General features: G+C 49.5%; 22 non-coding genes across 22 annotated transcripts in view; all 22 read left to right on the top strand.

Moving 5' to 3' along the window:
• The first annotated feature begins 266 nt into the window (after positions 1-266).
• On the top strand, positions 267-348 carry Trnas-uga. Its single transcript has one exon. It is a non-coding gene; the product is annotated as a tRNA-Ser (tRNA).
• A 580-nt stretch (positions 349-928) lies between these two features.
• On the top strand, positions 929-1001 carry Trnaf-gaa. Its single transcript has one exon. It is a non-coding gene; the product is annotated as a tRNA-Phe (tRNA).
• A 540-nt stretch (positions 1002-1541) lies between these two features.
• Trnak-uuu lies at positions 1542-1614 on the top strand. Its single transcript has one exon. It is a non-coding gene; the product is annotated as a tRNA-Lys (tRNA).
• A 138-nt stretch (positions 1615-1752) lies between these two features.
• On the top strand, positions 1753-1834 carry Trnas-cga. Its single transcript has one exon. It is a non-coding gene; the product is annotated as a tRNA-Ser (tRNA).
• Positions 1835-2574: 740 nt separating this feature from the next.
• Positions 2575-2656, top strand: Trnas-uga. Its single transcript has one exon. It is a non-coding gene; the product is annotated as a tRNA-Ser (tRNA).
• Positions 2657-3236: 580 nt separating this feature from the next.
• On the top strand, positions 3237-3309 carry Trnaf-gaa. The gene has a single exon. It is a non-coding gene; the product is annotated as a tRNA-Phe (tRNA).
• A 540-nt stretch (positions 3310-3849) lies between these two features.
• On the top strand, positions 3850-3922 carry Trnak-uuu. The gene has a single exon. It is a non-coding gene; the product is annotated as a tRNA-Lys (tRNA).
• Positions 3923-4060: 138 nt separating this feature from the next.
• Trnas-cga lies at positions 4061-4142 on the top strand. Its single transcript has one exon. It is a non-coding gene; the product is annotated as a tRNA-Ser (tRNA).
• A 740-nt stretch (positions 4143-4882) lies between these two features.
• On the top strand, positions 4883-4964 carry Trnas-uga. The gene has a single exon. It is a non-coding gene; the product is annotated as a tRNA-Ser (tRNA).
• Positions 4965-5544: 580 nt separating this feature from the next.
• On the top strand, positions 5545-5617 carry Trnaf-gaa. The gene has a single exon. It is a non-coding gene; the product is annotated as a tRNA-Phe (tRNA).
• Positions 5618-6157: 540 nt separating this feature from the next.
• Positions 6158-6230, top strand: Trnak-uuu. Its single transcript has one exon. It is a non-coding gene; the product is annotated as a tRNA-Lys (tRNA).
• Positions 6231-6368: 138 nt separating this feature from the next.
• Positions 6369-6450, top strand: Trnas-cga. The gene has a single exon. It is a non-coding gene; the product is annotated as a tRNA-Ser (tRNA).
• A 740-nt stretch (positions 6451-7190) lies between these two features.
• Positions 7191-7272, top strand: Trnas-uga. Its single transcript has one exon. It is a non-coding gene; the product is annotated as a tRNA-Ser (tRNA).
• Positions 7273-7852: 580 nt separating this feature from the next.
• Positions 7853-7925, top strand: Trnaf-gaa. Its single transcript has one exon. It is a non-coding gene; the product is annotated as a tRNA-Phe (tRNA).
• A 540-nt stretch (positions 7926-8465) lies between these two features.
• Trnak-uuu lies at positions 8466-8538 on the top strand. Its single transcript has one exon. It is a non-coding gene; the product is annotated as a tRNA-Lys (tRNA).
• A 138-nt stretch (positions 8539-8676) lies between these two features.
• On the top strand, positions 8677-8758 carry Trnas-cga. The gene has a single exon. It is a non-coding gene; the product is annotated as a tRNA-Ser (tRNA).
• Positions 8759-9498: 740 nt separating this feature from the next.
• On the top strand, positions 9499-9580 carry Trnas-uga. Its single transcript has one exon. It is a non-coding gene; the product is annotated as a tRNA-Ser (tRNA).
• Positions 9581-10170: 590 nt separating this feature from the next.
• Trnaf-gaa lies at positions 10171-10243 on the top strand. Its single transcript has one exon. It is a non-coding gene; the product is annotated as a tRNA-Phe (tRNA).
• A 540-nt stretch (positions 10244-10783) lies between these two features.
• On the top strand, positions 10784-10856 carry Trnak-uuu. The gene has a single exon. It is a non-coding gene; the product is annotated as a tRNA-Lys (tRNA).
• A 138-nt stretch (positions 10857-10994) lies between these two features.
• Trnas-cga lies at positions 10995-11076 on the top strand. The gene has a single exon. It is a non-coding gene; the product is annotated as a tRNA-Ser (tRNA).
• Positions 11077-11816: 740 nt separating this feature from the next.
• Trnas-uga lies at positions 11817-11898 on the top strand. Its single transcript has one exon. It is a non-coding gene; the product is annotated as a tRNA-Ser (tRNA).
• Positions 11899-12478: 580 nt separating this feature from the next.
• The window catches only part of Trnaf-gaa, a 73-nt gene continuing 51 nt past the window's right edge, over positions 12479-12500 (top strand). Inside the window, exon 1 of the tRNA in view lies at positions 12479-12500. This exon is cut by the window's right edge and continues 51 nt beyond it. This is a non-coding gene — a tRNA (tRNA-Phe).

Below are 12500 nucleotides of genomic sequence, written 5' to 3' on the forward strand. Positions count from 1 at the left end.
GCAGCTGTACGATAATGCTCTTGCGTGGGTCCGCATAGCTGAGTCGGTAGAGCGTTAGGTTTTCAACCAAAGGGTCCTGGGTTCAAGTCCCTGTCTGGGCGAAAATTAATACACCTGTGTTCAAGTCCCTGACTGGGCGAAAATTAATACACTTTCGTAACGGCTAATGGAAACCGTACAGGAAAGAGTGAGGCCACGCCGTTTTCTGCCACCAGATTGCTTCTAAAGATGGCGGTTACAGTTGTCGGGAGTCGCTTCCGCCACCGGCAGTCGTGGCCGAGTGGTTAAGGCGTCTGACTTGAAATCAGATTCCCTCTGGGAGCGTAGGTTCGAGTCCTGCCGACTGCGAAAATTTTCTCGCTCTCAAATGGCGGACGTTCAGCTGCATCCTAGCAGTTGCGTCACTACTAAACACGTGGGTCACCAGCAATGTGCAGTGCTATTTGATCCAGGGCGCAGCGCTACAGTCGCGCCCAGAAGCCGCAGCTCATCTCCGCGTCTCACAGGCGTCCACCAGGTGTTAGTACAAGTGTCGCCTCACTGGGCAGTGCAGATGTGTCCATTTTAGCTTGCAGACGATGACGTGTGAGCTAACGCAAGTCGAATGTTTTACCGTGTGTATCTGCTAGATACTGCCTCCCATACGGTGGAGAGACTCACTCCTTCTTGTGTCTCGTTCTCCGCACACGAGTTGCCCCTGGCATCGATATGACACGGGTTTTCTAGCGTCAGCGAAGTCAATATTACACGAATCGAGTCGACATGTTTGCTTGTTACGATGACGGAAGAAGAAGAAATGTGTGTGTAACTTCACTGCATCGGCTGCTCGCCTTTCAGCGCCCCTGTGTCTTATCAGACGAAGGTGACTGTGAAATTGGCAACGAGGCAGAGGTTAATCAACACATGCAAATGAGAACCTTCAACGTCAGCCGAAATAGCTCAGTTGGGAGAGCGTTAGACTGAAGATCTAAAGGTCCCTGGTTCGATCCCGGGTTTCGGCAGGGATTCGTTTTGATGCGACGCCAATGGAATTACTCTGCGTTTGTGATAATGCAACTACCGCTGACAACAAAAATGACTCTCTCCTGTAGCTGTTCTGGTTGTCTAGTGCATGCCATAAGAGGAACTCACTAGACAACTAACTCCCCTAGAAGCAAAAGAATTAAAAATATCCTACCGACTGCATTCCTTTTTCTGTGTCAGGTGGTGAAGAACGTCTTCAACGGAACCGTGAAATGAGCGAAAGCGTGGGAAACATTGCATTCGAAATGCTTGTGAATTTTCCAACTGCCCAGTGAGTGTCGACAAAACACGTAAATTCTCTGCTCCAACGTATGAGACGTAACAACTGGTGCAATTTGTTGTTGCATCATGTGCCAGCAGTCTTCGATAGTGTGTTACAAGCTTAGCGCGGTAAGTTTGTAGACAGCATTTAGGCGACGTTTTATTTGTTAACGGCCCCATACAGCGATTGCACAACAGTAAAGGACATGAGTCAATGTATAGTTGTGCGTCGTGGGAGGTTTTGCAGCCTCGTGTGAGCCCGGATAGCTCAGTCGGTAGAGCATTAGGCTTTTAACCTAAGGGCCCAGGTTTCAAGTCCCTGTCCAGGCGGAAATTTTAATACTTTGGTAGCGATTCGTCTGGTAGCGGTGGAGACGCTACAGAAAATAATGCAGCTACGCCGTTTTCTGACACCACAGTGCTTTAAACGGTAGCAGTTGCATGTGTCCGGAGAACACCGCGCTAACGGCAGTCGTGGCCGAGTGGTTAAGGCGTCTGACTCGAAATCAGATTCCCTCTGGGAGCGTAGGTTCGAATCCTACCGGCTGCGTGCGATTTTGCGTAAAGAGGAGCAAACATTTTCGCACACATGTGACATGTGTGGGCGAATGCGGGTGCAAACCAGTGACGCCATTCTCAACAAGACGAAAATTTCCGTTTTAAGAATACTGAGTTTTCGCGACGACCGCTGCTTACTCTGGCTATCGGTTCACCTCACACTGACACTGACGCTGGGACTGCAGAAAGCCGTCGCTGAGATCGTGAGTACACAGATGTGCTCGAAAGTGATGGACAGAGCGAACATCTCATTTTCTTTTTAAGAATCGCAATTTCAATCACTCGAGTGCGGCAAAAGCAGTGGTGCAGCGTTTCTTTTCTTAAGATCTCGCAGCTGCTTGGAGGTATGTCCATCGTTTTAAGACGACAGAAAACTAGCGTCAGCGGTGCGTCAGTGGGAAGTCGGTGAAGTCGCCATTGGAGCCGTAAGCCAGTAATTACGACATGCGAATCACTCGCACACCACGCAGCTGTACGATAATGCTCTTGCGTGGGTCCGCATAGCTGAGTCGGTAGAGCGTTAGGTTTTCAACCAAAGGGTCCTGGGTTCAAGTCCCTGTCTGGGCGAAAATTAATACACCTGTGTTCAAGTCCCTGACTGGGCGAAAATTAATACACTTTCGTAACGGCTAATGGAAACCGTACAGGAAAGAGTGAGGCCACGCCGTTTTCTGCCACCAGATTGCTTCTAAAGATGGCGGTTACAGTTGTCGGGAGTCGCTTCCGCCACCGGCAGTCGTGGCCGAGTGGTTAAGGCGTCTGACTTGAAATCAGATTCCCTCTGGGAGCGTAGGTTCGAGTCCTGCCGACTGCGAAAATTTTCTCGCTCTCAAATGGCGGACGTTCAGCTGCATCCTAGCAGTTGCGTCACTACTAAACACGTGGGTCACCAGCAATGTGCAGTGCTATTTGATCCAGGGCGCAGCGCTACAGTCGCGCCCAGAAGCCGCAGCTCATCTCCGCGTCTCACAGGCGTCCACCAGGTGTTAGTACAAGTGTCGCCTCACTGGGCAGTGCAGATGTGTCCATTTTAGCTTGCAGACGATGACGTGTGAGCTAACGCAAGTCGAATGTTTTACCGTGTGTATCTGCTAGATACTGCCTCCCATACGGTGGAGAGACTCACTCCTTCTTGTGTCTCGTTCTCCGCACACGAGTTGCCCCTGGCATCGATATGACACGGGTTTTCTAGCGTCAGCGAAGTCAATATTACACGAATCGAGTCGACATGTTTGCTTGTTACGATGACGGAAGAAGAAGAAATGTGTGTGTAACTTCACTGCATCGGCTGCTCGCCTTTCAGCGCCCCTGTGTCTTATCAGACGAAGGTGACTGTGAAATTGGCAACGAGGCAGAGGTTAATCAACACATGCAAATGAGAACCTTCAACGTCAGCCGAAATAGCTCAGTTGGGAGAGCGTTAGACTGAAGATCTAAAGGTCCCTGGTTCGATCCCGGGTTTCGGCAGGGATTCGTTTTGATGCGACGCCAATGGAATTACTCTGCGTTTGTGATAATGCAACTACCGCTGACAACAAAAATGACTCTCTCCTGTAGCTGTTCTGGTTGTCTAGTGCATGCCATAAGAGGAACTCACTAGACAACTAACTCCCCTAGAAGCAAAAGAATTAAAAATATCCTACCGACTGCATTCCTTTTTCTGTGTCAGGTGGTGAAGAACGTCTTCAACGGAACCGTGAAATGAGCGAAAGCGTGGGAAACATTGCATTCGAAATGCTTGTGAATTTTCCAATTGCCCAGTGAGTGTCGACAAAACACGTAAATTCTCTGCTCCAACGTATGAGACGTAACAACTGGTGCAATTTGTTGTTTCATCATGTGCCAGCAGTCTTCGATAGTGTGTTACGAGCTTAGCGCGGTAAGTTTGTAGACAGCATTTAGGCGACGTTTTATTTGTTAACGGCCCCATACAGCGATTGCACAACAGTAAAGGACATGAGTCAATGTATAGTTGTGCGTCGTGGGAGGTTTTGCAGCCTCGTGTGAGCCCGGATAGCTCAGTCGGTAGAGCATTAGGCTTTTAACCTAAGGGCTCAGGTTTCAAGTCCCTGTCCAGGCGGAAATTTTAATACTTTGGTAGCGATTCGTCTGGTAGCGGTGGAGACGCTACAGAAAATAATGCAGCTACGCCGTTTTCTGACACCACAGTGCTTTAAACGGTAGCAGTTGCATGTGTCCGGAGAACACCGCGCTAACGGCAGTCGTGGCCGAGTGGTTAAGGCGTCTGACTCGAAATCAGATTCCCTCTGGGAGCGTAGGTTCGAATCCTACCGGCTGCGTGCGATTTTGCGTAAAGAGGAGCAAACATTTTCGCACACATGTGACATGTGTGGGCGAATGCGGGTGCAAACCAGTGACGCCATTCTCAACAAGACGAAAATTTCCGTTTTAAGAATACTGAGTTTTCGCGACGACCGCTGCTTACTCTGGCTATCGGTTCACCTCACACTGACACTGACGCTGGGACTGCAGAAAGCCGTCGCTGAGATCGTGACTACACAGATGTGCTCGAAAGTGATGGACAGAGCGAACATCTCATTTTCTTTTTAAGAATCGCAATTTCAATCACTCGAGTGCGGCAAAAGCAGTGGTGCAGCGTTTCTTTTCTTAAGATCTCGCAGCTGCTTGGAGGTATGTCCATCGTTTTAAGACGACAGAAAACTAGCGTCAGCGGTGCGTCAGAGGGAAGTCGGTGAAGTCGCCATTGGAGCCGTAAGCCAGTAATTACGACATGCGAATCACTCGCACACCACGCAGCTGTACGATAATGCTCGTGCGTGGGTCCGCATAGCTGAGTCGGTAGAGCGTTAGGTTTTCAACCAAAGGGTCCTGGGTTCAAGTCCCTGTCTGGGCGAAAATTAATACACCTGCGTTCAAGTCCCTGACTGGGCGAAAATTAATACACTTTCGTAACGGCTAATGGAAACCGTACAGGAAAGAGTGAGGCCACGCCGTTTTCTGCCACCAGATTGCTTCTAAAGATGGCGGTTACAGTTGTCGGGAGTCGCTTCCGCCACCGGCAGTCGTGGCCGAGTGGTTAAGGCGTCTGACTTGAAATCAGATTCCCTCTGGGAGCGTAGGTTCGAGTCCTGCCGACTGCGAAAATTTTCTCGCTCTCAAATGGCGGACGTTCAGCTGCATCCTAGCAGTTGCGTCACTACTAAACACGTGGGTCACCAGCAATGTGCAGTGCTATTTGATCCAGGGCGCAGCGCTACAGTCGCGCCCAGAAGCCGCAGCTCATCTCCGCGTCTCACAGGCGTCCACCAGGTGTTAGTACAAGTGTCGCCTCACTGGGCAGTGCAGATGTGTCCATTTTAGCTTGCAGACGATGACGTGTGAGCTAACGCAAGTCGAATGTTTTACCGTGTGTATCTGCTAGATACTGCCTCCCATACGGTGGAGAGACTCACTCCTTCTTGTGTCTCGTTCTCCGCACACGAGTTGCCCCTGGCATCGATATGACACGGGTTTTCTAGCGTCAGCGAAGTCAATATTACACGAATCGAGTCGACATGTTTGCTTGTTACGATGACGGAAGAAGAAGAAATGTGTGTGTAACTTCACTGCATCGGCTGCTCGCCTTTCAGCGCCCCTGTGTCTTATCAGACGAAGGTGACTGTGAAATTGGCAACGAGGCAGAGGTTAATGAACACATGCAAATGAGAACCTTCAACGTCAGCCGAAATAGCTCAGTTGGGAGAGCGTTAGACTGAAGATCTAAAGGTCCCTGGTTCGATCCCGGGTTTCGGCAGGGATTCGTTTTGATGCGACGCCAATGGAATTACTCTGCGTTTGTGATAATGCAACTACCGCTGACAACAAAAATGACTCTCTCCTGTAGCTGTTCTGGTTGTCTAGTGCATGCCATAAGAGGAACTCACTAGACAACTAACTCCCCTAGAAGCAAAAGAATTAAAAATATCCTACCGACTGCATTCCTTTTTCTGTGTCAGGTGGTGAAGAACGTCTTCAACGGAACCGTGAAATGAGCGAAAGCGTGGGAAACATTGCATTCGAAATGCTTGTGAATTTTCCAATTGCCCAGTGAGTGTCGACAAAACACGTAAATTCTCTGCTCCAACGTATGAGACGTAACAACTGGTGCAATTTGTTGTTGCATCATGTACCAGCAGTCTTCGATAGTGTGTTACGAGCTTAGCGCGATAAGTTTGTAGACAGCATTTAGGCGACGTTTTATTTGTTAACGGCCCCATACAGCGATTGCACAACAGTAAAGGACATGAGTCAATGTATAGTTGTGCGTCGTGGGAGGTTTTGCAGCCTCGTGTGAGCCCGGATAGCTCAGTCGGTAGAGCATTAGGCTTTTAACCTAAGGGCCCAGGTTTCAAGTCCCTGTCCAGGTGGAAATTTTAATACATTTGTAGCGATTCGTCTGGTAGCGGTGGAGACGCTACAGAAAATAATGCAGCTACGCCGTTTTCTGACACCACAGTGCTTTAAACGGTAGCAGTTGCATGTGTCCGGAGAATACCGCGCTAACGGCAGTCGTGGCCGAGTGGTTAAGGCGTCTGACTCGAAATCAGATTCCCTCTGGGAGCGTAGGTTCGAATCCTACCGGCTGCGTGCGATTTTGCGTAAAGAGGAGCAAACATTTTCGCACACATGTGACATGTGTGGGCGAATGCGGGTGCAAACCAGTGACGCCATTCTCAACAAGACGAAAATTTCCGTTTTAAGAATACTGAGTTTTCGCGACGACCGCTGCTTACTCTGGCTATCGGTTCACCTCACACTGACACTGACGCTGGGACTGCAGAAAGCCGTCGCTGAGATCCTGAGTACACAGATGTGCTCGAAAGTGATGGACAGAGCGAACATCTCATTTTCTTTTTAAGAATCGCAATTTCAATCACTCGAGTGCGGCAAAAGCAGTGGTGCAGCGTTTCTTTTCTTAAGATCTCGCAGTTGCTTGGAGGTATGTCCATCGTTTTAAGACGACAGAAAACTAGCGTCAGCAGTGCGTCAGTGGGAAGTCGGTGAAGTCGCCATTGGAGCCGTAAGCCAGTAATTACGACATGCGAATCACTCGCACACCACGCAGCTGTACGATAATGCTCTTGCGTGGGTCCGCATAGCTGAGTCGGTAGAGCGTTAGGTTTTCAACCAAAGGGTCCTGGGTTCAAGTCCCTGTCTGGGCGAAAATTAATACACCTGTGTTCAAGTCCCTGACTGGGCGAAAATTAATACACTTTCGTAACGGCTAATGGAAACCGTACAGGAAAGAGTGAGGCCACGCCGTTTTCTGCCACCAGATTGCTTCTAAAGATGGCGGTTACAGTTGTCGGGAGTCGCTTCCGCCACCGGCAGTCGTGGCCGAGTGGTTAAGGCGTCTGACTTGAAATCAGATTCCCTCTGGGAGCGTAGGTTCGAGTCCTGCCGACTGCGAAAATTTTCTCGCTCTCAAATGGCGGACGTTCAGCTGCATCCTAGCAGTTGCGTCACTACTAAACACGTGGGTCACCAGCAATGTGCAGTGCTATTTGATCCAGGGCGCAGCGCTACAGTCGCGCCCAGAAGCCGCAGCTCATCTCCGCGTCTCACAGGCGTCCACCAGGTGTTAGTACAAGTGTCGCCTCACTGGGCCGTGCAGATGTGTCCATTTTAGCTTGCAGACGATGACGTGTGAGCTAACGCAAGTCGAATGTTTTACCGTGTGTATATGCTAGATACTGCCTCCCATACGGTGGAGAGACTCACTCCTTCTTGTGTCTCGTTCGCCGCACACGAGTTGCCCCTGGCATCGATATGACACGGGTTTTCTAGCGTCAGCGAAGTCAATATTACACGAATCGAGTCGACATGTTTGCTTGTTACGATGACGGAAGAAGAAGAAATGTGTGTGTAACTTCACTGCATCGGCTGCTCGCCTTTCAGCGCCCCTGTGTCTTATCAGACGAAGGTGACTGTGAAATTGGCAACGAGGCAGAGGTTAATGAACACATGCAAATGAGAACCTTCAACGTCAGCCGAAATAGCTCAGTTGGGAGAGCGTTAGACGGAAGATCTAAAGGTCCCTGGTTCGATCCCGGGTTTCGGCAGGGATTCGTTTTGATGCGACGCCAATGGAATTACTCTGCGTTTGTGATAATGCAACTACCGCTGACAACAAAAATGACTCTCTCCTGTAGCTGTTCTGGTTGTCTAGTGCATGCCATAAGAGGAACTCACTAGACAACTAACTCCCCTAGAAGCAAAAGAATTAAAAATATCCTACCGACTGCATTCCTTTTTCTGTGTCAGGTGGTGAAGAACGTCTTCAACGGAACCGTGAAATGAGCGAAAGCGTGGGAAACATTGCATTCGAAATGCTTGTGAATTTTCCAATTGCCCAGTGAGTGTCGACAAAACACGTAAATTCTCTGCTCCAACGTATGAGACGTAACAACTGGTGCAATTTGTTGTTGCATCATGTGCCAGCAGTCTTCGATAGTGTGTTACGAGCTTAGCGCGATAAGTTTGTAGACAGCATTTAGGCGACGTTTTATTTGTTAACGGCCCCATACAGCGATTGCACAACAGTAAAGGACATGAGTCAATGTATAGTTGTGCGTCGTGGGAGGTTTTGCAGCCTCGTGTGAGCCCGGATAGCTCAGTCGGTAGAGCATTAGGCTTTTAACCTAAGGGCCCAGGTTTCAAGTCCCTGTCCAGGTGGAAATTTTAATACATTGGTAGCGATTCGTCTGGTAGCGGTGGAGACGCTACAGAAAATAATGCAGCTACGCCGTTTTCTGACACCACAGTGCTTTAAACGGTAGCAGTTGCATGTGTCCGGAGAATACCGCGCTAACGGCAGTCGTGGCCGAGTGGTTAAGGCGTCTGACTCGAAATCAGATTCCCTCTGGGAGCGTAGGTTCGAATCCTACCGGCTGCGTGCGATTTTGCGTAAAGAGGAGCAAACATTTTCGCACACATGTGACATGTGTGGGCGAATGCGGGTGCAAACCAGTGACGCCATTCTCAACAAGACGAAAATTTCCGTTTTAAGAATACTGAGTTTTCGCGACGACCGCTGCTTACTCTGGCTATCGGTTCACCTCACACTGACACTGACGCTGGGACTGCAGAAAGCCGTCGCTGAGATCCTGAGTACACAGATGTGCTTGAAAGTGATGGACAGAGCGAACATCTCATTTTCTTTTTAAGAATCGCAATTTCAATCACTCGAGTGCGGCAAAAGCAGTGGTGCAGCGTTTCTTTTCTTAAGATCTCGCAGTTGCTTGGAGGTATGTCCATCGTTTTAAGACGACAGAAAACTAGCGTCAGCAGTGCGTCAGTGGGAAGTCGGTGAAGTCGCCATTGGAGCCGTAAGCCAGTAATTACGACATGCGAATCACTCGCACACCACGCAGCTGTACGATAATGCTCTTGCGTGGGTCCGCATAGCTGAGTCGGTAGAGCGTTAGGTTTTCAACCAAAGGGTCCTGGGTTCAAGTCCCTGTCTGGGCGAAAATTAATACACCTGTGTTCAAGTCCCTGACTGGGCGAAAATTAATACACTTTCGTAACGGCTAATGGAAACCGTACAGGAAAGAGTGAGGCCACGCCGTTTTCTGCCACCAGATTGCTTCTAAAGATGGCGGTTACAGTTGTCGGGAGTCGCTTCCGCCACCGGCAGTCGTGGCCGAGTGGTTAAGGCGTCTGACTTGAAATCAGATTCCCTCTGGGAGCGTAGGTTCGAGTCCTGCCGACTGCGAAAATTTTCTCGCTCTCAAATGGCGGACGTTCAGCTGCATCCTAGCAGTTGCGTCACTACTAAACACGTGGGTCACCAGCAATGTGCAGTGCTATTTGATCCAGGGCGCAGCGCAACAGTCGCGCCCAGAAGCCGCAGCTCATCTCCGCGTCTCACAGGCGTCCACCAGGTGTTAGTACAAGTGTCGCCTCACTGGGCAGTGCAGATGTGTCCATTTTAGCTTGCAGACGATGACGTGTAGCAATTTATGAGCTAACGCAAGTCGAATGTTTTACCGTGTGTATCTGCTAGATACTGCCTCTCATACTGTGGAGAGACTCACTCTTTCTTGTGTTTCGTTCTCCGCACACGAGTTGCCCCTGGCATCGATATAGCACGGGTTTTCTAGCGTCAGCGAAGTCAATATTACACGAATCGAGTCGACATGTTTGCTTGTTACGATGACGGAAGAAGAAGAAATGTGTGTGTAACTTCACTGCATCGGCTGCTCGCCTTTCAGCGCCCCTTTGTCTTATCAGACGAAGGTGACTGTGAAATTGGCAACGAGGCAGAGGTTAATGAACACATGCAAATGAGAACCTTCAACGTCAGCCGAAATAGCTCAGTTGGGAGAGCGTTAGACTGAAGATCTAAAGGTCCCTGGTTCGATCCCGGGTTTCGGCAGGGATTCGTTTTGATGCGACGCCAATGGAATTACTCTGCGTTTGTGATAATGCAACTACCGCTGACAACAAAAATGACTCTCTCCTGTAGCTGTTCTGGTTGTCTAGTGCATGCCATAAGAGGAACTCACTAGACAACTAACTCCCCTAGAAGCAAAAGAATTAAAAATATCCTACCGACTGCATTCCTTTTTCTGTGTCAGGTGGTGAAGAACGTCTTCAACGGAACCGTGAAATGAGCGAAAGCGTGGGAAACATTGCATTCGAAATGCTTGTGAATTTTCCAATTGCCCAGTGAGTGTCGACAAAACACGTAAATTCTCTGCTCCAACGTATGAGACGTAACAACTGGTGCAATTTGTTGTTGCATCATGTGCCAGCAGTCTTCGATAGTGTGTTACGAGCTTAGCGCGATAAGTTTGTAGACAGCATTTAGGCGACGTTTTATTTGTTAACGGCCCCATACAGCGATTGCACAACAGTAAAGGACATGAGTCAATGTATAGTTGTGCGTCGTGGGAGGTTTTGCAGCCTCGTGTGAGCCCGGATAGCTCAGTCGGTAGAGCATTAGGCTTTTAACCTAAGGGCCCAGGTTTCAAGTCCCTGTCCAGGTGGAAATTTTAATACATTGGTAGCGATTCGTCTGGTAGCGGTGGAGACGCTACAGAAAATAATGCAGCTACGCCGTTTTCTGACACCACAGTGCTTTAAACGGTAGCAGTTGCATGTGTCCGGAGAATACCGCGCTAACGGCAGTCGTGGCCGAGTGGTTAAGGCGTCTGACTCGAAATCAGATTCCCTCTGGGAGCGTAGGTTCGAATCCTACCGGCTGCGTGCGATTTTGCGTAAAGAGGAGCAAACATTTTCGCACACATGTGACATGTGTGGGCGAATGCGGGTGCAAACCAGTGACGCCATTCTCAACAAGACGAAAATTTCCGTTTTAAGAATACTGAGTTTTCGCGACGACCGCTGCTTACTCTGGCTATCGGTTCACCTCACACTGACACTGACGCTGGGACTGCAGAAAGCCGTCGCTGAGATCCTGAGTACACAGATGTGCTTGAAAGTGATGGACAGAGCGAACATCTCATTTTCTTTTTAAGAATCGCAATTTCAATCACTCGAGTGCGGCAAAAGCAGTGGTGCAGCGTTTCTTTTCTTAAGATCTCGCAGTTGCTTGGAGGTATGTCCATCGTTTTAAGACGACAGAAAACTAGCGTCAGCAGTGCGTCAGTGGGAAGTCGGTGAAGTCGCCATTGGAGCCGTAAGCCAGTAATTACGACATGCGAATCACTCGCACACCACGCAGCTGTACGATAATGCTCTTGCGTGGGTCCGCATAGCTGAGTCGGTAGAGCGTTAGGTTTTCAACCAAAGGGTCCTGGGTTCAAGTCCCTGTCTGGGCGAAAATTAATACACCTGTGTTCAAGTCCCTGACTGGGCGAAAATTAATACACTTTCGTAACGGCTAATGGAAACCGTACAGGAAAGAGTGAGGCCACGCCGTTTTCTGCCACCAGATTGCTTCTAAAGATGGCGGTTACAGTTGTCGGGAGTCGCTTCCGCCACCGGCAGTCGTGGCCGAGTGGTTAAGGCGTCTGACTTGAAATCAGATTCCCTCTGGGAGCGTAGGTTCGAGTCCTGCCGACTGCGAAAATTTTCTCGCTCTCAAATGGCGGACGTTCAGCTGCATCCTAGCAGTTGCGTCACTACTAAACACGTGGGTCACCAGCAATGTGCAGTGCTATTTGATCCAGGGCGCAGCGCAACAGTCGCGCCCAGAAGCCGCAGCTCATCTCCGCGTCTCACAGGCGTCCACCAGGTGTTAGTACAAGTGTCGCCTCACTGGGCAGTGCAGATGTGTCCATTTTAGCTTGCAGACGATGACGTGTGAGCTAACGCAAGTCGAATGTTTTACCGTGTGTATCTGCTAGATACTGCCTCCCATACGGTGGAGAGACTCACTCCTTCTTGTGTCTCGTTCTCCGCACACGAGTTGCCCCTGGCATCGATATGACACGGGTTTTCTAGCGTCAGCGAAGTCAATATTACACGAATCGAGTCGACATGTTTGCTTGTTACGATGACGGAAGAAGAAGAAATGTGTGTGTAACTTCACTGCATCGGCTGCTCGCCTTTCAGCGCCCCTGTGTCTTATCAGACGAAGGTGACTGTGAAATTGGCAACGAGGCAGAGGTTAATGAACACATGCAAATGAGAACCTTCAACGTCAGCCGAAATAGCTCAGTTGGGAG

The sequence above is a fragment of the Schistocerca americana genome, chromosome 3, assembly GCF_021461395.2.
Source record: "Schistocerca americana isolate TAMUIC-IGC-003095 chromosome 3, iqSchAmer2.1, whole genome shotgun sequence".
Taxonomy (NCBI): domain Eukaryota; kingdom Metazoa; phylum Arthropoda; class Insecta; order Orthoptera; family Acrididae; genus Schistocerca; species Schistocerca americana.